We start from the raw sequence: 25582 nt of genomic DNA on the forward strand, positions 1-25582 counted from the left end.
TTCATTGGGCCTGGAATAGTCAAATAATTTTGAAAAGGAATTCAGTTGAAAGACCTTAACTTATTTCAAGGTTTGTTTTAAAACTACACATGGTGTGGTATTGATAGAAAGATCAATGAAATAGAATGTAGGGTTAAAAAAGGAAAAGAAGAAAAAAAGAAAAGAAAAGAAAATAGCGACTAATTCTCACATAAATTGGATTTAATTTTGACCAAAGTACGTTACTTAAACATTAATTTTTAATTCAACTTGTTAATATGTTGTTTGGGATATTGCATCCTCATTTATAAGTGAAATATGTTTATAATCTCCCCTTTATAATAATATATTTTCTCCAATTTTAATATCAGGTGTATCTACATTAAGTAGAATGATTTTGAAGTATTTCTTCTTTTTCTATTGTCTATAAGATTTGGCATGATCTGTTTTTTGAAATCATCTTTTACTTTTATTTATAAATATTAGTTGTATTTTTTGAGACTTTGGAAAAAAGAAAAACAAGAAGTTAACTGATGACTCCATACTGAACCTCAGAGTCAAAGCATTCGATAATAGACATACTCTTTTTTTTTATTATTAAGTCAAATACACATAGATCATGAATACATTTATGCATACATGGGGTACAATGTGTTGATTTTTTCTTTTTTATACAATCTGATGTGGTTAGATCAAACATAGATCTAACATCAGATCTTTTATACAATCTGATATGGTTAGATCAAACAATCAACATAGATTTCACTTCATTTACTTGATTATTGTGCTAAGACATTTATGGTCTACACTTGACAGATTTGACTTGTACCCTTGTCATATGCTCCATAGGTGTGGTCCAGCCTTTTACCCTCCCTCTATTAAACCTTCCCCCCTCCCCTCCCTTCCCACTCCATTTCTCTCCTTCATCCTGGGCTATAGTTGTGTTCTATCTTTCATAAGGAAGTGTGAGTAAATATAAGTAGGTTTCATAGAAGTACTAAGTACATTGGATGCTTTTTTCTCCATTCTTGAGTACATTGGATGCTTTTTTCTCCATTCTTGAGATACTTTACTTAGGAGAATATGTTCCAGATCCCTCCATGTAAACATAAAAGAGGTAAAAGCTCCATCTTTTTTTAAGGCTGCATAGTGTTCCATAGTATACATATACCACAATTTTTTAATCCATTCATGGGTCGATGGGCACTTGGGCTTCTTCTAGGACTTGGCTATTATGAATTGAGCTACAATGAATAATCTGGTGCAAATATCTTTTTTGCAAAGTGACCTGCCATTGGATCCTGCAATTCCTCTACTAGGTGTATATCCAATAGACATACTCTTATTTGACAATGTGAATGTTACTTTCTTTGCATTAGTATTATTATTGTTGCTTAATATTTCGATGCAGCAATCATCTGATTTCTTTTCTGAATGTATTTATCTTTGTTTGTTCTTTACAAGGTTTATGTTTCGAATCCTTATCTTAAACATTGTTATTGTTATTAAATTTTAAGCCTTTAAAAATAGAACTTATGTAGTGCTAATTGATTGTCAACTGCTTGGTTTGGATATGGTTCATTTGTCTTGGTCAAATCTCATGTTTAAATTTGATCTCTAGTGTGGCAGTGTTGAAAGGTGGGGACCTAATTGAAGGTGCTGGGTCATGGGAAGGAATCCCTCATGAATAGACTGATGCCTTCCCTTGGGAGAAGGTGAATTCTCACCATATTAGTTTAGAGCTGGGTATTAAAAGGAGATTGGTACCTCCCCATCTCCCACTTCCTCTTTTGCCATGGGATCTCTGCACACAGCAACTTCTCTTCACTTTATGTCATGAATGGAAGCAGCCTGAGGTCCTCACCAGATGCAAATAGACTTTCCAACCATTAGAATCATGGACCAAATGAACTTTTTTCTTTATAAATTACCCAGTGTCAGATATTCCTTTACAGCAACACAAAAATGAATTAAGACATCAACAAAAATAGCAACTTAGTTTACTTAGGAAATAGTCAGGGTTTTTCCCCCTCAAAATGGTGCATTAACATCTGTATTCTCACATGAAAAAATAACATTAGACCCTTACTTTATGCAATGTATAAAAATTACTAACAATGTGGCTCAGTGAGTAGGGCGCCAGCCCCATATGCTGAGGGTGGCAGGTTCAAACCCGGCCCCGGCCAAACTGCAACAAAAAAATAGCTGGGCGTTGTGGCGGGTGCCTGTAGTCCCAGCTGCTCGGGAGGCTGAGGCAAGAGAATTGCGTAAGCCCAAGAGTTAGAGGTTGCTGTGAGCCATGTGACGCCACGGCACTCTACCCGGGGGTGGTACAGTGAGACTCTGTCTCTACAAAAAAAAAAAAAGAAATTACTAACAATGGATCAAAGGAGATTCTCTTGCCTGACTGCATTTGAGTTAGGAAATCTTTTTTTTTTCTTCCCACCTTCAGATTGGAACTGAAAGATGGGCTTTTTCTTGGATCTCAAGCTTGCTGGCCATGGGACTGCCACTACATCATTGGTTCCCCCTGGGTCTCCCGCTGGCCAACTGCAGACCTTGGGACTTGTTCATTATCATGTAAACATATTCCTTATAATAAATCTCTTCAATATGGCTTAATAAATCTCTTCATATATGAATATATATGAACACATGTACATAATTACATTTGTAAGATTGGACAATGAAGTTCCCACACTCATTCTAGAAAAAGTGCTACATACCTCATTACTGAATAGCATTATGGTCACATTTGAAGTACTCCACTTGGGAAGCTATGCACCAATGCAAGCACCTAGTCCAACCTTCAAAGCAATTTTTCTAGGATGACTTCACAAACTTTATTTTCAGACCTCGTATGATATCATGAGAGATCTGATGGTTGTTCTATAAAAAGAATTCCAAAATTGACTTGAAGGGTAGGTGAGGTACTGGCATCAGTGCATAGCTTCCCAAAGGGAGTACTTTGATGATGACCACGGTGATATTCAGCAATGAGATATGTAGCACTTTTTCTAGGATTTGTTCATGAACTTGTCTGACCTCATATGTCATGTGGGTATTTGTGTGTGTGTGCATGTATCTTCTATTGATTTTGTTTGTATGAAGACTCCTAATACAGCCACATATAAGTGGTATTAACATAAAGATCAATAAAGAGAATGTAAAAGTAAAACATGGGTAGGATTAATTGATTATCAACAAAAGTGGCAAAGTATTTTACATAGGAAAGGGTAGGTTTTTTTTTTTCCATAAATGGTGTTATGACAATTGTATATCCACATTAAAAAAAAATGACATTCTACCCTTATATCAAAAATACACAAAAATGTTAACTTAAATTACTGACCTGAATAAAAAGCTAAAACTAAAAATTCTAGAAGAAAACATTAGATTCATGGCTTCGGAGTAGGGAAAACGTCTTTTTAGAATGCAAAAAGCACTGCCACTCAAAAATTAAATCAATTAAAAAACTGATATATTGGGCTTTATAAAAATTTTAAATTTTGATTTAAAATGAAATGCTGATTTTTGAAAGCATAGGAAAATGTAAAGCAAACTATATGAAAAGAGAAAGTATTACCAATGTACACATCTGAAAAAAATTTGTATCTAGAATGTGTGTTTATGTATGCTTATAATACATGTACATATTATACATGTAAAACCTCTTTAAAATGAAGAAAAATGAAATAGATATATCATAAAAAAGATACACGATTGACAAAAAAAAAACCATTAAGAGATCATTTTTTATCAACAGGTAAATGCACACTAAAACCATAAGGGAATACCACTACACATCCACTAGAAAGGCTAAAATTTGAAAAAGTGAGCATGCCAAACACTGGTGAATATATGGAGCAATTGGAATGCATACATTTCTGTTGAGAACATAAAATGAATACAAGCACCTTGGGGAATAATTTGATTTTTTTATAATGTTAAAAAAACACACCAAATAAACCAACGATTTTATTTCTTGGTATCGACTCAAGAGAAAAAAATTTACATCCATAAAACATTTATACATAAATGTTCAAAGCAGCTCTATTCATTCTGGGTAAAAACTGGAAATAGTAAAAATGTTCAACAAGAAAATGCACAACAGGGGAGGCAGAGCAAGATGACAGCCGAGTAACAGCTTCCTTGCATCTGGGCACCGTGAGTCTGGGGAGATAGGACTTCAGGCATCTCTGGCTGGTGGGATCTGCCTACCATCACTCCTATGAGGATACAGGGAGTCAGCGAGAGACTTCTGGACCCCAAGAGGAGGACTAAAACAGTGGAAAACCGGCAAGTGGTCGCGTGTGTTCAATCCGTCTAAACCCGCCCACAACTGTAAGTTCAGTAGCAGCGAGACTGCAAACCAGAAAGGCCTTACCTGTGAACTGTTTTGATGTCCTTGGACTTGGCACTGAGTTGAACTGCCTTGGGGAAGGCCTGAGCGGGAGGGCGGAGAACTTTGGCCGTTGTCTAGGGACCCAGTCTGAGCCGCTGAGCCAGACGGAGCTAAAACTGTTTGGCGGTGGGTCACACGGAACCATTGTCAGTGATCTGCCCCGGCAAGCTCCGCCCTCAGAGTCGCAGAGCTAGAAACGGGTGGGAGCTGGTAACCCAGCAACCAAGTAGCCTAAGGGTTGGGTCTGAGCCGCCTTGCAGCCCTAACCCTCAGGGGCAGAGTGAGACCGGTTTTGGCACACTGAGTAAGTGGATAGCCACTTCAGCAGTGATTCCAGCGAGAAAGCTGGGAAAGCTTCTGCTCAGCAAGTTTACAAGTTCAAAGTGCCTTTTAAGTGGGCTGAAGAGAGATTTAGGGTGTCTACCTGCTGAGGTTTGAGAAATCAGCAGCCTCCAGTCGTATCAGAACTGTGACTAACATCTCACACCCCAGAAGACCACGTGTTGCCCAGACAATATTCAATAACATATACAAACTGCTTTGTTTTTGGTTGTGTATTTTTTTCTTTCTTTCTTTTTTTTTTTTTTGTTTGGTTGTGTTTTTTTTGTTTGTTTATTTTGACGTTGTTGGTGTTCTTTTGTTTTTTAATTTCAATCTTTTCCATACAGATCCCTTTTTCTTTCTCAATTTTACTGGTTTAATTATAATTTCCCATTGCTGCCTTTTTTAATAACTACAACTTCATTTTTGCTAGTGTTTCTACCACTATCACTTGGTTTTTCACCCAATTTTATCCCCGTAAAGTTTTCTGTTTGCTTGTTTTGGTTTGATTTATAGCATTTTTGTCTTTCCTCTCTACTTGGTGGAGGTGGGGTACTGTGTCTGATCAGGTTAGCAAAGAGCTGCTGACCTCAAGGGAACCACCCCACTGGCCACCCCCAGAAGGTGGGGGTTTTTTAAGGTTGTGTCAAAGTACCCTACTGTACACCTATATTGCCCTGTCTCCCTCTTTCTGTGCCTCTCTTCTTTTTGTCAATATTCCTTATCCCCACCCCCTCTCCTTTCTCTTTCTTTTTTTTTCTTATCACTCGGTTCTCCTTTCTTTCATCCCCTTTTTTGCTCTTCAACCTTCTCACCCTTCTGGTCCTGTAACCCTTAGTCCACAGGCACAAGAACTTAAAGAGCAAGAGGAAGTGAAAGGAAAATTAGGGCAAGGAAACAGATAAAAGAAATCACTCATGAGGAAGAATCAGCAGAAAACTCCAGGCAACATGAAGAACCAGTCCAGAACAACCCCGCCAAGGGACCATGAGGTAGCTACTGCAGAGGATTCCACCTATACAGAAATGTTAGGAATGACAGAAAGGGAATTTAGAATACACATGTTGAAAACAATGAAAGAAATGATGGAAACAATGAAGGAAACTGCTAATAAAGTGGAAAATAACCAAAAGGAAATCCAAAAACAGAATCAAATCAGAGACGAACGATATGAAGAATATAAAAAGGATATAGCAGAGCTGAAGGAAATGAAACAGTCAATCAGGGAACTTAAAGATGCAATGGAAAGTATCAGCAACAGGTTAGACCATGCAGAAGAAAGAATTTCAGAGGTAGAAGACAAAGTTTTTGAGATAACTCAGATAGTAAAAGAGGCAGAAAAGAAGAGAGAGAAAGCAGAACGTTCACTGTCAGAATTATGGGACTTTATGAAGCGTTCCAACATACGAGTTATAGGAATTCCAGAAGGGGAAGAAGAATGCCCCAGAGGAATGGAAGCCATACTAGAGAATATTATAAAAGAAAATTTCCCAAACATCACCAAAGATTCTGACACACTGCTTTCAGAGGGCTATCGGACCCCAGGTCGCCTCAACTCTAACCGAGCTTCTCCAAGACACATTGTGATGAACCTGTCCAAAGTCAAGACAAAAGAAAAGATTCTGCAAGCTGCCAGGAGTAAGCGCCAGTTGACCTACAGGGGCAAATCCATCAGAGTGACCGCAGACTTCTCTAATGAAACTTTCCAAGCAAGAAGACAATGGTCATCTACCTTTAATCTACTTAAACAGAACAATTTTCAGCCCAGAATTCTGTACCATGCTAAGCTAAGCTTCAAAATTGACGGAGAAATCAAATCATTTACAGATATACAAACATTGAGGAAATTCGCCACAACAAGACCAGCTCTACGGGAAATACTTCAACCTGTTCTGCACACTGACCACCACAATGGATCAGCAGCAAAGTAAGAACTCAGAAATCAAAGGACAGAACCTAACCTCCACACTGATGCAAAGGATAAAACTAAGCAATGGAGTCTCACCAAATAAGATGAATAGAATACTACCACACTTATCAATTATCTCCATAAATGTTAATGGCTTGAATTCCCAACTGAAGAGACATAGATTGGCTGACTGGATTAAAAAACACAAGCCATCCATTTGCTGTCTGCAAGAAACACATCTGGCTTCAAAAGACAAATTAAAGCTCCGAGTCAAGGGTTGGAAGACAATTTTTCAGGCAAATGGAATTCAGAAGAAAAGAGGAGTTGCAATCTTATTTTCAGATACATGTGGATTTAAAGCAACTAAAGTCAAAAAAGACAAAGATGGTCACTTTATATTGGTCAAGGGAAAAATACAACAAGAAGACATTTCAATTCTAAATATTTATGCACCCAATTTAAATGCTCCCAGATTCTTGAAGCAGACCTTACTCAGTCTGAGCAATATGATATCTGACAATACCATCATAACAGGGGACTTTAACACACCTCTTACAGAGCTGGACAGATCCTCTAAACAGAAATTAAACAAAGACATAAGAGATTTAAATGAGACCCTAGAACAACTATGCTTGATAGACGCATATAGAACACTCCACCCCAAAGATAAAGAATATACATTCTTCTCATCACCCCATGGAACATTCTCCAAAATTGATCATATCCTGGGACACAAAACAAATATCAACAGAATCAAAAGAATTGAAATTTTACCTTGTATCTTCTCAGACCATAAGGCACTAAAGGTGGAACTCAACTCTAACAAAAATGCTCAAGCCCACCCAAAGGCATGGAAATTAAACAATCTTCTGTTGAATAACAGATGGGTGCAGGAAGAAATAAAACAGGAAATCATTAACTTCCTTGAGCATAACAACAATGAAGACACAAGCTACCAAAACCTGTGGGATACTGCAAAAGCAGTTTTGAGAGGAAAATTCATCGCTTTAGATGCCTACATTCGAAAAACAGAAAGAGAGCACGTCAACAATCTCACAAGAGATCTTATGGAAATGGAAAAAGAAGAACAATCTAAGCCTAAACTCAGTAGAAGAAAAGAAATATCCAAAATCAAATCAGAGATCAATGAAATTGAAAACAAAAGAATCATTCAGAAAATTAATGAAACAAGGAGTTGGTTTTTTGAAAAAATAAATAAAATAGATAAACCATTGGCCAGACTAACTAGAAATAGAAAAGTAAAATCTCTAGTAACCTCAATCAGAAACGATAAAGGGGAAATAACAACTGATCCCACAGAGATACAAGAGATCATCTCTGAATACTACCAGAAACTCTATGCCCAGAAATTTGACAATGTGAAGGAAATGGATCAATATTTGGAATCACACCCTCTCCCTAGACTTAGCCAGGAAGAAATAGACCTCCTGAACAGACCAATTTCAAGCACTGAGATCAAAGAAACAATAAAAAAGCTTCCAACCAAAAAATGCCCTGGTCCAGATGGCTTCACTCCAGAATTCTATCAAACCTTCAAGGAAGAGCTTATTCCTGTACTGCAGAAATTATTCCAAAAAACAGAGGAAGAAGGAATCTTCCCCAACACATTCTATGAAGCAAACATCACCCTGATACCAAAACCAGGAAAAGACCCAAACAAAAAGGAGAATTTCAGACCAATCTCACTCATGAATATAGATGGAAAAATTCTCAACAAAATCCTAGCCAATAGATTACAGCTTATCATCAAAAAAGTCATTCATCATGATCAAGTAGGCTTCATCCCAGGGATGCAAGGCTGGTTTAACATACGCAAGTCCATAAACGTTATCCACCATATTAACAGAGGCAAAAATAAAGATCACATGATCCTCTCAATAGATGCAGAAAAAGCATTTGCTAAAATCCAGCATCCTTTTCTAATTAGAACACTGAAGAGTATAGGCATAGGTGGCACATTTCTAAAACTGATTGAAGCTATCTATGACAAAGCCACAGCCAATATTTTACTGAATGGAGTAAAACTCAAAGCTTTTCCTCTTAGAACTGGAACCAGACAAGGTTGTCCTCTGTCACCTTTACTATTCAACATAGTGCTGGAAGTTCTAGCCAATACAATTAGGCAGGACAAGGAAATAAAGGTAATCCAAATGGGAGCAGAGGAGGTCAAACTCTCCCTCTTTGCTGACGACATGATCTTATACTTAGAGAACCCCAAAGACTCAACCACAAGACTCCTAGAAGTCATCAAAAAATACAGTAATGTTTCAGGATATAAAATCAATGTCCACAAGTCAGTAGCCTTTGTATACACCAATAACAGTCAAGATGAGAAGCTAATTAAGGACACAACTCCCTTCACCATAGTTTCAAAGAAAATGAAATACCTAGGAATATACCTAACGAAGGAGGTGAAGGACCTCTATAAAGAAAACTATGAACTCCTCAGAAAGGAAATAGCAGAGGATTTTAACAAATGGAAGAACATACCATACTCATGGATGGGAAGAATCAACATTGTTAAAATGTCTATACTTCCCAAAGCAATCTACCTATTCAATGCCATTCCTATCAAAGTACCTACATCGTACTTTCAAGATTTGGAAAAAATGATTCTGCATTTTGTATGGAACCGGAAAAAAACCCGTATAGCAAAGGCAGTTCTTAGCAACAAAAATAAAGCCAGGGGCATCAGCATACCAGATTTTAGTCTGTACTACAAAGCCATAGTGCTCAAGACAGCATGGTACTGGCACAAAAACAGAGACATAGACACTTGGAATCGAATTGAACACCAAGAACTGAAACTAACATCTTACAACCACCTAATCTTCGATAAACCAAACAAGAACTTACCTTGGGGGAAAGACTCCCTATTCAATAAATGGTGTTGGGAGAATTGGATGTCTACATGTAAAAGACTGAATCTGGACCCACACCTTTCCCCACTCACAAAAATTGATTCAAGATGGATAAAGGACTTAAATTTAAGGCATGAAACAATAAAAATCCTCAAAGAAAGCATAGGAAAAACACTGGAAGATATTGGCCTGGGGGAAGACTTCATGAAGAAGACTGCCATGGCAATTGCAACAACAACAAAAATAAACAAATGGGACTTCATTAAACTGAAAAGCTTCTGTACAGCTAAGGAGACAATAACCAAAGCAAAGAGACAACCCACACAATGGGAAAGGATATTTGCATATTTTCAATCAGACAAAAGCTTGATAACCAGAATCTATAGAGAACTCAAATTAATCCACATGAAAAAAGCCAACAATCCCTTATATCAATGGGCAAGAGACATGAACAGAACTTTCTCTAAAGACGACAGACGAATGGCTAACAAACACATGAAAAAATGTTCATCATCTCTATATATTAGAGAAATGCAAATCAAAACATCCCTGAGATATCATCTAACCCCAGTGAGAATGGCCCACATCACAAAATCTCAAAACTGCAGATGCTGGCGTGGATGTGGAGAGAAGGGAACACTTTTACACTGCTGGTGGAACTGCAAACTCGTACAACCTTTCTGGAAGGAAGTATGGAGAAACCTCAAAGCACTCAAGCTAGACCTCCCATTCGATCCTGCAATCCCATTACTGGGCATCTACCCAGAAGGAAAAAAATCCTTTTATCATAAGGACACTTGTACTAGACTGTTTGTTGCAGCTCAATTTACAATCGCCAAAATGTGGAAACAGCCTAAATGCCCACCAACCCAGGAATGGATTAACAAGCTGTGGTATATGTATACCATGGAATACTATTCAGCCATCAAAAAAAATGGAGTCTTTACATCCTTCGTATTAACCTGGATGGAAGTGGAAGACATTATTCTTAGTAAAGCATCACAAGAATGGAGAAGCATGAATCCTATGTACTCAATCTTGATATGAGGACAATTAATGACAATTAAGGTTATGGGGGGGGGAAGCAGAAAGAGGGATGGAGGGAGGGGGGTGGGGCCTTAGTGTATGTCACACTTTATGGGGGCAAGACATGATTGCAAGAGGGACTTTACCTAACAATTGCAATCAGTGTAACTGGCTTATTGTACCCTCAATGAATCCCCAACAATAAAAAAAAAAAAAGAAAATGCACAACACACAACGAATATTGTTCAACAGTAAATGGAGCAAAGAACTTATCCTTGCAAAACATGGATGAACCTTAAAAAATACCATGCTGAAAAAAAAAATTAAAAAAAAAATATATCATGCTGAGTGAAAGAAACCAGATATAAAAGAGGATGTGCCTTATGAAATTTCACATCTATGAAATTCTCGGAGCAAAACTAATTTACAGTGACAGAAAATTAGATCAGTAGTTTCCTGGGTCTAGGGGTGGGACACGGGGGCAATGACTGAACCTCATCATTTGAACTATACTTAAAACGAGTGCAATTTATTATATGTAAATTGCATTTTAATAAAATTCTTAAAAAATATATGTGAGAGATTGAACTCTGCCATTTAGGTATTCACAGCCCAGCTCTCCAACAGCCCCATCCACCTCACCCTCACTGCAACACAGCTTTAAATCTGGGGAATATCTTGAGATGGAGACCAGCTATGTGCTTGAGATGAGACCCTTGCCCTGGCTGGTCCTTTTTTGTAAGTATGTCAAGTTGCAAGAAATTTTACCTGGCTTTCTAATTCTTGAATCTCCCACATAGATCCAGAATTCACTGGTTTTGTTTGTTTTTATTGTCGTTGTTTTGTTTTTGTATTTGAAGCTCCTCAAGTTTCTAATTTGTTACTGCAGCCTACGTGACCACTGAAGACAGACTGATGTCTCTTTTTTTCCAGCAGACAGTCTCTGCTTTGGCTAAGCCAGACTATCATCCTGCCACCCAGGAGTGGCAGATGCCTCCAAGGAAAAAAAAGCTGGTGACTGACAAATTTTCTGGAAAAGTTCTCTGAGAATTCATCTCATTCTTATGGTCTTTCTTAGGGGGTGAATATTTGTGCTCTCCCAAAAAGTAATGTGTTAAAACTCTAACCTCTGATGTGATGATATTTGGAGATGGGGTCTTTGGAAGGGAATTAGGGTTAAATGAGGTCATCAGGGTGGGGTCCCATGCTGGGATTAGTGCCCTTATAAGAATAGACATCAGAGAGCTCTACTCTCTCTCTCTCTAGCAATGTGCACACACCAAGAAAAGGTCATGTGAGGACACAGCAAGAAAGTGGTCATCCACAATGCAGGAAGACAGGCCTCACCTGATCTAGTCATTGCTGGGACTCCAGTCTCGACTTTCAGCCTCCAAAACTGTGATAAAATAAATTTCTGTTGTTTAAACTACCCACTCTGTTTTATTTTGTTATGGAAGTGTGAGCAGACTAAGACAGTTCTCATGGTTTTCTCAAATCTTTTACACTTTAAAAAGTAAGATTTGGCCAGGCACAGTAGTTCACATCTATAATCCTAGCAGTCTGGGAGGCTGAGGTAGGTGAATTGCCTGAGTTCAAGACCAGCCTGAGCAAGTGTGAGACCCCATCTCTAAAAAAAAAAAAATAGTCAGACATTGTGGCGGGCACTTGTAGTCCCAGCTACTAGGAAGGCTAAGGCAGGAGGATTGCTTGAGATGAAGAGTTTGAGTTTGCTGTAGGCTATGACACCACGGCACTATACCAAGGGTGACAAAGTGAGACTTTGTCTCAAAAAAAAAAAAAAAAAAGAAAAGAAAAGAAAGAAAGAAAGAAAAAGATGTTTGCAATTTATTTGGCTTTTCCTCCTGTTGCAGCAGGAGCATTGGCTTGATATCACCTGATTTGTTGAACTTATTAAATGAGACTTCTATATTGCTCCCGCTATGTAAATTATTTCATTGGTACTATATACACTTACTGGATTCATTCTTCTCTTCTTACATATTAACAGAAATGTCAGCTGTTATCTGGGTACATGGCTGCCCACAATAAATATTTTATTTTATTTCCACTGGGATATGAGCAAAAAATATGTGGAAAACTGCGTAGACACATCTTCAGAGGGAAGGAATCTGCTCCCCTCTCCCCTTTCCCTCTTCCTGCTGGTTGGAATATACATGTGGTAATGAGCCATCTGGTGCTATGTGGACAAAAGCAACTCCTTAAGAAAAGAAGAGTAAAAAAGTGGCCTTGCTTCATACCAGCTCTGATTTTTACTTGAGAAAAAAATACACTTTTTTTCTGGTTAAAACCATTAATGTTTTTGTCTCTGTCCACTGGCAGCCGAATTTATATCCCAGCTAATACTCTCGCCAATATCTTCATTATTTGGGGTTAGAATGTTTGCATTTGTGAATATGTTAATTCATTCAACAAAGTACTTGCTATGTGTTGTGCCAGGCACTGATTATGCAAACTTGCAAGCTTATGGCCTGAGACTAAATTTGAAACCCAGATATGCTTTATTTGGCCCATTTTTTTTTTTAAAGCTAACATGGCAATAGTTGCCAAGAGCTGAGTAGAAGTTGTCCTTGTTAGATTACACTTTCACTTTTCATCCAGCCTACTTCATTCATTTGGTTTACTTGCCCGGTCACTGCTAGAATTAAAGTTTGAGGTACTATGTTAGGACATAATCCTTGATATAATATGCTTCTATTCTAGGAGAGCAGTAGACAGGCATGACCATCACTATGCTATGATGTAGGTTGGCTAATATATTCCATTGTTTTTGTAAATAAAGTTTTTATGGGTACACAGTCAAGCCCAATCCTTCCCATATTATCTATGGCTGCTATTGCACTACTGTGGCAGAGTCCAGTAGTTAAGACCCAGTCTCTGGGTCCCTGCATAGTTCCTGTGCTACTGTAACAAATGACCACAAAACAGATGGTAAAAATGGCAGCAAAGTCAAGGTGTCTGCAGAGGCACCCTTCTCCGAGGAGCTTTTGGGAAGAATCTGTTTTTCAACTCATCCAATTTCTGGTGGTTGTGGACTTTCCTTAATTAATGTTTGCATCATTCCAACCTCTGCCACTGTGGTCACATTGTTTCCTCTTCTTCCATCTGTTTTTTCTTCTGTGTATGTTTTATAAGGACGCTTGTTGTTGAACTTAGGCCCCATCCCCATAATTCAGGATGATTTCTTCATCTTAAGATCCTTAACTTAATTATTTGTGCAAGGACTCTTTTTTTCAGTAAGGTAATATTCACATGTTACTGCCATTAGAAGGTATCCATATCTTTTTAGGGGCTACCAATAACTCACTACACTCTCTGGTATAGTTTAAATGTGTCAAAAAATGTATTGGAAATTTAATTGCCCTTGTAACAGTATGAAGAGGTAGGGCCTTTAAGATGTGAGGTAATTAGGTTATCAAGGCTCTGCTCTTATAAATGAATCAATACTGTTATCACTGTGGTGGGTTGGTTATCACAGAAGTGTTGTCTTCTTTTTTTTTGCAGTTTGGCCAGGGCCAGGTTCAATCCCACCACCCTCAGTATATGGGGCCGGAGCCCTACTCACTGAGCCAAAGGCATTGCCCAGGAGTGTGGTCTTGATAAAAGGATAAGTCCGGCCTCCATTCTCTGTCTCTCAATGCTCTTCTGTCTTCCATGAGGGGAAAATGCAGCACAAAAGCCACCACCAGTTGCCAGCACCATACTCGAGGACTTTCCAGGCTCCAGAATCACAAGCTAAATAAATCTCTGCTCTTTGTATATTACCCAGTCTGTAGTGTTCTGTTATAGCAACAGAAAATGGACTGAGGTGCTCTCAGATCCTAAAATATTTATTATTTGTCTCTTTATAGAAGATGTTCTCCAACCATCTTCTATGACGTAGTGTGAAGAAGGCCATTTAACTCAGAGTGATGGAAGTGGGAGAGGAAGAACACATTGCTAGAGAAAGTGACATTTCAATTGAGTATTGATAACTAGGTACAATAAGGCCAGGTTTGGGGAATGTTGTGAAAATATGAGAGTAGGAGGCAAATTCTTCAGAGAGGGACAGAAGATAGCAGCATGTACAAGGGTCCAGAGGAATGAAACAGTGTGATATGTGGGTAAGCACAAGTAGCTCAGCATGGCTGTTGTATCATGTACAGATAGAAGAGAGGCAAAGTTCAGAACATGAAGAACTGTAGGGATCAAACTAAAAATGTGTATCTAATCCAAAATACTATAGGGCACAATGGTGAATTACACACTAAAAGAAAGAGCAAAGAGATTTGCATGTTGTAAGGATCAATTGGGATCAATATATAGTAAATAAATTGGAAAATACCAAGAGTTCAGCCAAGAGAAAAGTTAAGAAGCTATTATAGGATTCTAAATGTCATACTGAGCACCTAAACTGGAGTGGTAGCAGTGGAAATGGAGAATATGCAGGATAGAAGTGTGATTTAGGAGGTAGAATTAATAGGACATAGAGGCCTATTTGTTATAGATGTGGTAGGAACTGGAGGAATAAGATGACTCCCAGATTTCTGACTTGTGAAAGTGGGTAGGTATTTGTCATGAATAAAAAGATAGGAAATACAGAAGAATAGAGTTGGAAGGAAAGATGGAGAGTTCCATGATGTACCTATTGAGTTTGAGGATAAGATGATGCCTACCATTTTGAAAACGTTTGAGTTTGGATAGCTGTATTAATTTATTGAATAAATCTTGCATATGTCGGTCTGAAGATTAAGAAAGATGCTAAAACTAAAGGTATAACTTTTATTTTTTTATCTGTTATGAAGACTCTATATTTTAATTGTTCTTATCTATTCAAACTCTTTCCCCAAAGAGTGAGGTAAAGACTCATTTAAATTAACTTGCCAAGATAAAAGGATACTAGGATATTATTCTTTATAATAATATTGTGGCATGTTCATTACTGTCAGGTAATGAAAATCAACCATCTCCTCATTCCTGTTTTTCTGTCTACTTTACAAATACTAATTAGTATTTAAATGACTTATGCATGGTGAAAAAGGGCACCACAGAGATTACTCATATACTTCCTGGGTGATGAGGATCCAATTTATCCTCACAGTAGACTGGGCACACAGTAAGTGACTAACATATGTTTGAAGTGACATGATAAAATAAGCAAAGCAAGCAGAATTCCCCGAGTTGACAACTTACAGTCCTGAAATAGGTGTTCAGTACTACCCAGAGCTGGATTATCCAGTTTGTAGCTTATCTGATACATTTATTTTCCTCTTGTTTCTTTGTGGGAATCTGGGGTTATTTTGCGGCCAGCACCGGGGTTGAGATATTGTTTTAGTCTTTACTGACCCTCCCCTGTCAGACTCTTGCCCCAGATGCAGGCTTCCTGTAATTCCCTCAGTGTGAAGGAGTCTGAGGAGCTGGTGCCTGATTCTGGAGCTGTGTTTACATTTGGAAAGACCAAATTTGCTAAAAATATTCCCAGCAAATTCTGGTTTAAAAGCAATACACATGTATGTCTTTCATGTGGAGAGGAACATGCTACTATTTTTACAGGAAATAACAAACTTTATGTTTGGCAGCAACAACTGGGGTGAGTTAGGATTAGGATCAAAGTCAACAAGCCAACATGTGTCAAAGCTCTAAAACCTGAAAAAGTTAAATTTGCTGCCTGTGGAAGGAACCACACCCTAATTTCAACAGAAGGCGGCAATGTATATGCAACTGGAGGAAATAATGAAGGGCAGTTGGGACTTGGTGACACTAAAGAGAGAAACACTTTTCATCTGATAAGCTTTTTTACATCCCAGCACAAAATTAAGCAGCTCTCTGCTGGATCTAATACTTCAGCTGCACTAAGGAAAAACAACTTTTTATGAGGGTTGACAATTCTGAAGAGCCAATTGGTTTAAAATATGTAACTAACGCATGTGTCCCTCATCAGGTGACCCAGGGAATCTATATCCTGGATCTCCTGTGGGTATCACCATTCAGCTTTTGTAACAATGGATGGTGAACTGTACACATATCTGGGAAATTAGATCTTCCCAATCAGCTGTTGACCAATCACAGAACACCCCAGCTGGTGGCTGGAATTCCTGAGAAAGTGACCCAAGTAGCATGTGGTGTAGGGCACGCACGGTTCTCACAGAGAAAGCTGTGTATGCCTTTGGGCTGGAACAGTTTGGTCAGCTGGGTCTTGGCATTTTTATTTTTGAAACTTCAGAACCCAAGGTCCTTGAGCATATTAAACATTAGAAAATAAGTTCTTTGTCCTGTGGAGAAAATCATACAGCTTTGATAACAGACACAGGTGCTCTGTGTACTGTTGGAAATGGTCCACATGGAAAATGAGCACTTGGACTGGAGAATTTTACCAGTCAGTTCATTCCCACTTTCTGCTCTATTTTTTTGAAGTTTATAGTTCAGTTGGTTGCTTATAGTGGATGTCACATGCTAGTCCTTGCCACTCCTTGACCTGGTATGGCAGAAGAAATAGATGAAACAATTGATTCTGGCTTCTCTGTAGCAACTTTTCTGCCGATTGGCATTCTGACGTCGGGAAACACACTGACTAGGACTCTATCAGCACGCATGCGCGAAGAGAGGAGCGCTTCCCCCCAAACTCTATTCGAATGTTGCGAACACTGCCTCCAACAGAGGGGGCTACTGCTGCACCTGCTTTGTTTTTCCCTAGTTCATTCCCTTTCCATTTGCTTAAGAGTAACCCGCTAGAGAAAACTGTATCTGAAAAGGAAGACTGTGCAGCCAATGGAACCAAGTTAATTTTCAAGATAAAATGACCAAAGAGAAAGAGACAGAAAATTCTTCAACAGCAGATTCAGAAAGCTTTGCAGAAACTACTGACATCTTAAATATGACACATATAATTAGCCAGAATTCTAATGACAAGTCATTACACTCACCACCAGTTCAAAAACAAAAGGATCACATGGTGTCAGAAACAGAAGTAGCAGAACCAGAAAGTGTGCCTGAGAAAATTAATGCTGAAAATCTGGAAGGTGACAAGAAAACTGCAGAAGGTGATAGAAATGTTCCTGAAGGTGACCACAGTGAAACAGAAGAGACAGAAATAACCAATGACTCAGCTAAAACCATCGAAAAGGAAGAAACAGCTAACCCAGAGAAAAAGGCCATTTGTGAATATACAATGAAAATCCAAAAGACTTTTGTCTTCAAAAGGATATCAAGGGCAAGTCAGAAAAGTATACACAATATTAAGGAGCCACTTCCAGAGATAAAACCAATAAAAGATCAAATAGCTTCAAAAAACAATAAGAAAGATGCTAACCAGAATCACAGGGGGCGAAATCATCAGACTTCCACACCAGCAAGTATGGCAAGAAGGTCAAAATCGTGTACAATACTATAAATATATATTTACGTTTTCATGGTCACCAAGCATGTTATAATTTATACTTGAAAAATGTTATGAGTTATAAAGGAAAGTTTCTGGTAAGTCTTTTAAAGATACAAGTTAATATGTTTTATTTTATTTGAACAGTGTGACCATTTATTTATGCTAATATTTATAACAAGCAGTTTCAAAATATATGTATCTTAAACTCTTCTTCAAGTGCTGTAGCCTTAACTGTTCAGTGTTGCAATAAAAATATATTTTCTTTTTCTTTTTCTAGTTAATAATAGCTGTGTACATTAATGCATTCATGGGGTACAATGTGCTGGTTTTATATACAATTTGAAATATTTTCGTCAAGCTAGTTAACATAGGCTTCATGGCGTTTTCTTTTCTTTTTTTTTTATTAAATCGTAGCTGTGTACATGAATACAATCATGAGGTACGATGTGCTGATTTTATATACAGTTTGAAATATTTTCATTGAACTGGTTAACATAGCCTTCATGGCATTTTCTTAGTTATTGTGTTAAGACATTTATATTCTACATTTATTACATTTCAAATGTACCCTTGTAAGATGTACCTTAAGTGTGGTTCCACCAATTACCCTCCCTCCACCCAGCCTCCCCCTTCCCCTCCCCTACATCTCCCCTTTCCCCATATTCTTGGGTTATAATAATTCATATTCTTTTGAAAGCTATAAATTGGTTTCATAGTAGGGCTGAGTACATTTGATACATTTTCCTCCATTCTTAAATACTTTGCTAAGAAGAATATGTTCCAGCTTTATCCATGTAAACATGAAAGAGGTAAAGTCTCAATATTTTTTAAGGCTGCATAATATTCCATGCTGTACATATGCCACAATTTATTAATCCATTCATGGGTTGATGGGCACTTGGGCTTCTTCCATGACTTAGCAATTATGAATTGGGCTGCAATAAACATTCTGGTACAAATATCTTTGTTATAATGTGATTTTCGGTCTTCTGGATATATATTTAGTAGAGGAATTGTAGGATCCAATGGTAGGTCTATTTTTAGATCCCTAAGTGTTCTCCAAACATCTTTCCAAAAGGAAGGTATTAGTTTGCATTCCCACCAGTGTAGAAGTGTTCTCTTTTCTCCACATCCAGGCCAACATCTCTGGTTTGTGGATTTTGTGATATGGGCTAATCTTACTGGAGTTAGATGATATCTCAAAGTAGCTTTGATTTGCATTTTTCTGATGATTAAGGATGATGAGCATTTTTTCATATGGCTGTAGGCCTTGTGCTTGTCTTCTTCAGAGAAGTTTCTCTTCAAGGCCCTTGCCCAGCCTTCAATGGGATCACTTGTTCTTCTCTTGCTAATATGTTTGAGTTCTCTGTGGATTCTGGTTATTAAACCCTTGTTGGAGACATAACTTGCAAATATCTTCTCCCATTCTGAGGGCTGTTTGCTTGCTTTACTTACTGTGTTCTTGGCTGTGCAGAAGCTTTTTAGTTTGATCAGGTCCCAGTAGTGTATTTTTGGTGTTGCTTTAATTGCCCAGGGGGTCCTCCTCATAAAATATTCACCCAGGCCAATTTCTTCAAGAATTTTCCTGCACTTTCTTCTAGTATTTTTATAGTTTCACGTCTTAAGTTTAAATCTTTAATCCAGTGAGAGTCTATCTTAGTTAATGGTGAAAGGTGTGGGTCCAGTTTTAGTCTTCTACAGGTTGCCAGCCAGTTCACCCAGCACCATTTGTTAAATGGGGAATCTTTTCGCCACTGAATGTTTTTAAATGGCTTGTCAAAGATCAAATAATGGTAAGTAGCTGGATTCATCTCTCCGTTCTCTATTCTGTTCCATACATCTACCTCTCTGTTTTTGTGCCAGCACCATGCTGTTTTGATCACTATTGATTTATAGTATAGTCCTGAGGTCTGGTAGCGTAATTCCTTATGCTTTTTTTTTATTTCTGAGTAATGTGTAGGCTAGTCGAGGTTTTTTCTGATTCCATATAAAACACAGTATTATTTTTTTAAGATCTTTAAAGTATGAGAGTGGAGCTTTAATAGGGATTGCATTAAATTGTATATTCCTTTGGGTAGTACGGACATTTTAACAATGTTGATTCTTCCCAGCCATAAGCATGGTATGCTTTTCCATTTGTTAATATTATTAGTTATTTCTTTTTTTTTTTTTTTTTTTTGGCCGGGGCTGGGTTTGAACCCGCCACCTCCAGCATATGGGACCTGCGCCCTACTCCTTGAGCCACAGGTGCCGCCCTAGTTATTTCTTTTCTTAGAGTTTCATAGTTCTCTTTATAGAGATCTTTCACATCCTTCATTAGGTAAACTCCCAAATATTTCATCTTCTTTGGCACTACTGTGAACGGAATAGAGTCCTTGACTGTCTTTTCAGCTTGGTTATTGTTGGTATATATAAAGGCTACCAATTTAGGAGTGTTGATTTTGTAACCTGAGACGTTGCTGTATTCCTTCATCACTTCTAAGAGTTTTGTAGTAGAATCCCTGGTGTTTTCCAGATATACAATCATATCATCTGCGAAAAGTGAAAGTTTGATCTCTTCTGACCCTATGTGGATACCCTTGATCGCCTTTTCTTGCCTAATTGCAATGGCTAAGACTTCCATTACAATATTAAAAAGCAGTGGAGACAATGAGCAAACTTACCTGGTTCCTGATCTGAGTGGAAATGATTTCAATTTAACTCCATTCAATACAATATTTGCTGTGGGTTTGCTGTAGATGGCCCCTATCAGTTTAAGAAATGTCCCTCCTATACCAATTTTCTTAAGTGTTCTGATCATGAAGGGATGCTGGATGTTATCTAAAGCTTTTTCTGCATCAGTTGGGAGAATCATATGGTTTTTGTTTTTTAATTTGTTTATGTGATAAATTATATTTATAGGTTCACATATATTGAACCAGCCTTGAGACCCTGGGATAAAACCAACTTGGTCATGATGTATGATTTGTTTGATGTGTTGCTGGATTCTGTTTGTTAGGATATTGTTGAATATTTTTGGATCAATGTTCATTAGTGATATTGGTCTATAATTTTCTTTTCTTGTTGGGTCTTTGCCTGGTTTGGGAATCAAGGTGATGTTTGCTTCATAGAATGTGTTAGGTAGTATTCCTTCTTTTTCTAGATTTTGGAAAAGGTTGTTATACAGGTACTAGTTTCTCTTTAAAGGTTTGGCAGAATTCTGACGTGAAGCCATCTGGTCCTGGGCTTTTTTTAGGGAGATTCTGTACATAGGGAGATTTTTCAGAACTTGATATAGGCCTGTTCAACATGCTAAGTCTTAGAAGGTGGTGTGCTTCCAAGTATTGGTCAATTTCCTTCAGATTTTCATATTTCTGAGAATAAAGTTTCTTGTAACATTCAAAAGGATTTTTTTAATTTCTGAGGAATCTGTTGTTATTTCATCTTTACCATTTCTGATTGATGAACTTAGAGATTTTACTCTTTTTTTCCTGGTTAGATTAGCCAAAGGTTTATCTTTTTTTTTGACCTTTTCAAAAAACCAACTTTTTGATTTATTGATCTGTTGTATAATTCTTTTGTTTTCAATTTCATTTAATTCTGCTCTAATTTTGGTTATTTCTTTTCTTGTGCTGGGTTTGGGATTGGAATATTTTTCCTTTTCCAGTTGCTTGAGATGTCCTATTAAGTTGTTAACTTCCTCTCTTTCCATTATCTTGAGGAAGGCTTGCAGTGCTATAAATTTCCCTGTTAGGACTGCCTTTGCAGTATCCCAGAGATTCTGATAATTCATGTCTTCATTATCATTTTGTTCCAAAAATTTGGCAATTTCCTTCTTAATCTCATCTCTGACCCAGCTATCATTCAGCATAAGGTTATTTAACTTCCATGTTTTTGTATGAGTATGCAGATTCCTATTGTTACTGAATTCAACTTTAATTTCTTGATGGTCTGAGAAGATGCAGGGGATAATTTCTATTCTTTTAAATTTGCTGAGGTTAGACTTGTGATCTAAGATGTGATCAATTTTGGAGTATGTTTCCTGGGCTGATGAGAAGAATGTGTCTTCAGTTTTGTTAGGATGAAATGTTCTGTAGTTGTCTGTTAAATCCAAATGTTGAATAGTCAAGTTTAAGTCTAAAATTTCTTTGCTTAGTTTCTTATTGGAGGATCTATCCAACACTGCCAAAGGAGTGTTAAAATCTCTGACTGTTACGATGCTGGAGGAAATCGAGTTGGTCATGTCTGTTAGAGTCTATCTTATAAATTGTTTTTGGATGTATACATATTTTGGATGTATACATATACATTCTTTTTGGATGCATAAATATTAATAATTGAACTCTCATCATATTGAGGATTACCCTTAACAAATATGAAGTGACCATCCATATCTTTCCTTACTTTTGTTGGTATAAAGCCTATTGTATCTGTGAATAAAATTTCAACACCTGCTTTTTTCTGATTTCCATTTGCCTGAAATATTGATGACCATCCCTTCACCCTGAGTCTATATTTATCTTTTAAGGTAAGATAAGATTCTTGTATGCAGCAGATATCTGGCCTGAGTTTTTGTATCCAGTCAGCCAACCTGTGCCGCTTTAGAGGACAGTTTAAGCCATTCACATTAATTGACAATATTGATAAGCCTGGTAGAATTTTGGGTACAAGTTTTTCAAAAGTCCGGTGGGCATTTTTAATCCTTTTGCTTCTGTGGAAATTGGAATTTGATCAAAAGTTTCTGAGTTAGTTTACTTTTGTGGTGGAGGATTGCACTGTTCATTATGGAGGATAGGTCTGAGGATATTCCGGAGACCTGGTTTAGTTATGGCAAATTTCTTCAACATGTGAATGTCATTAAAGTATTTAATTTCTCCATCATAAGCAAAACTCATTTTAGCTGGATACAGGATCCTGGGTTGAAAGTTATTTTGTTTTAGGAGATTAAAAGTCAATGACCTCCCACTTCTAGCTTGAAAGGTTTCAGCAGAGAGATCTGCAGTAATTCTAATATTCTTCCCCTTGAAGGTTATGGTTTTCTTATGTCTGGCTGCTTTCAGAATTTTCTCCTTCATATTAACTTTAGGGAAGTTAATTATGATGTGTCTGGGGGATTTCTTATTCTGGTTGAGTTGTGCTGGGGTTCTGAAACTGTCCACTATCTGCATTTCAGAATCTCTTGGCATGTCTGGAGAGTTCGCCTTCATAATCTCATGAAGAAGAGCCCCTGCGCCTTGTGAAGCCACTTCATCACCTTCAGGGATTCCTATCAGGTGAATATTAGTTTTCTTCGAATTACTGTGGAGTTCTTTGAGAGAATGATCCATTTTTGGTCTCCATTTCTCTTCCTCTTTGAGAGTTTGGGAGCATTTAAAAGCTTTGTCTTCAATGTCAGAAATCCTTTCTTCTGCTTGCTCCATTCTGTTACTGAGGAATTCTACTGTATTTCTCAGATCTTTGAGGGCTGCAAATTCTTGTTTCAATGTGTCAAAATCTTTGGTGATTTTGTCTTTGAATTCATTGAATTCTTGAGAAAACTTTTGAAATGCACCTTGAATTTCTAACTCCAACTTTTCCTCCATTCTATTAATCTTATTTGCAATCCAAATTCTGAGTTAGATTTCTGACATCTCAGCCATTTGTTTATGAATGGGATCTTCAGTTGTGTCTGCAAAGGACCTGTACACCTGTACAGTGTTACGATCTGAGACACTGGGGACTTGCTTGGTGTGGTGGAGCTAAGTGGCTACATCTTGTTTCCAGCTGGTCACTGTCCTACTCTGGGAAATCAGTTACTCTGGGTTAAAATCTCATCTGTTGAGAAATATCAGCAATTAAGTCACCCCACCTCCCATGGACAACAACTTGAAAAGGAAAACCAAAGCTTCCCACAACCACACACCCAGAATATCACCTTGGATAGTCCTCAGGTGATCGGTCCAGTTTAAAAGGTCCAAATCAATTGTCCCAGTCAGCACTCAGTCTCAAGTGGGAGAGTTCAAAAGGTCTCTGGTAACTAGATAGCAGGGGTCTGCTGGCAGCTTGAGCATGACTCATTCTGGTGTTCCATGGAGTCAGAAGGACCCCTCCAGCAAATGAGTTAATCTGGGAAGGTTGATGCCTCCTTCCCCACCTTGCATCTCTGTCACACCCAGTCACTGGTAACACAGGGCTGTGACACAGTTCCCTCTAATGAGCAGATGCTCCCGGGGTTTATGCCTGCATGAGTCACAGGGAGATTTATATCTCCTCAGCCAGGCCTCTGCACTCTGCCACCATCCAGCAGGGGGAGCTAAGGCCTGACAACCTCAGGTGGTTAATGGAAGCTGGGGCGGTTCACTCAGTTCCAGCCCCACTCGTGATTGATGTTACTGACACTTATATTTTTGCATAATTTGTGGTTCTGTCCTGGCTATATTCCCCTGTGGACCAGATGCTGTTTGAGTTCACAGAAACTCCTACTCAGCTCTGGTCTGTGACACTGCCCAGAGCTGGGGTGTTTGTCTCCACTGCAGTCTGTGTTGGGGCAGGTGCCGTTAGAGCTCACAATCAGCAATCAGTTCCAGCCCCATCCACCTGCTCCTGTCTTAGGTATGATCCCCTGGGGGCTGGGTTCTTCTTATGCTCACTAAAGCAGTCCTCTGGCTGAGCTTGCCCTGGGATCAACTGTCTTAAAAATGTACAATGAGCTAAAGGAAACCATGGACCAATACATAAAGGTAGCCAGGATAATGATGTCTTCCCAAATAGAGAATAAAAACAAAAAGGTAGAATTTATAAAAAGGAACAACATAAAAATTCTGGACCTTCAAAGTAAAATAACTGAAATGAGAAATTCACTAGAGAGGTTCAACAGTAGATTTAAGTAGGCAAATGAACAAATTAGCAAACTTGAAGATAGGTTTGTTGAAATCATCCAATCTTAGGAGCAGAAAGAAAAAAGCATAAAGAGAAAAAATGAACAGAGCCTAAGAGGCCTGTGAAACACCAATATACACATCATGGAAATCCCAGAAGGAGAGGAAAAGGTGGAAAGAAAGAAAAAAGTTAAAAGAATTAATGGTCCAGAGCTTCCCAAATTTGATAAAAATATAAATCTATACATCCAAGAAGATCAATAAACTCCAAGTAGAATAGATTCAAAAAGTTATGAACCAATACACAATTATCAAACATTTAAAGACAAAGGCAATGAGAGACTGTTGAAAGCAGCAAGTGAAAAGCAACTTGTCATACACAAGGGATCCTCTATAACATCAACAGCTTATTTCATATTAGAAACCATGGAGGCCAGAAGTAATGAGATTACATATTTAAAGTGCTGGAAGAAAAAAAAAAACTGTCAACCACAAATTTTATATCTGGCTAAACTATCCTTCAAATATTAATAAGAAAGTAAATGTTTCCAAATAAACTAAAGTTGAAAGAATTCATTGCTAGTAGATCTACCCTATAAGAAAATGTTAAAGGGAGTCCTTAAAGCTAAAATTAAAACACAATAGACTGAAAATTGAAGCCATATAAACAATATAGAATATGGTGAAGGTAACTTCTTAGGTAAACATGAAAGCTGGTATTATTGTACTTTTGGTTTGTAACTTCTCTTTTAAATATAATATAAAAGATAAATGCATACAATAATAATTATAGCTCTATGTTACTGGGCACACAACATATAAAGATATAATTTGTGACAATATAACAAG

At 37.8% G+C, this 25582-nt stretch overlaps 1 pseudogene; it reads left to right on the forward strand.

The window, feature by feature from the left end:
• Positions 1–17909, forward strand: part of LOC128581078 (X-linked retinitis pigmentosa GTPase regulator-like) — a 34878-nt pseudogene extending 16969 nt beyond the window's left edge.
• Positions 17910–25582: the final 7673 nt, after the last annotated feature.

This window comes from Nycticebus coucang, chromosome 3 (assembly GCF_027406575.1).
Source record: "Nycticebus coucang isolate mNycCou1 chromosome 3, mNycCou1.pri, whole genome shotgun sequence".
Classification (NCBI taxonomy): domain Eukaryota; kingdom Metazoa; phylum Chordata; class Mammalia; order Primates; family Lorisidae; genus Nycticebus; species Nycticebus coucang.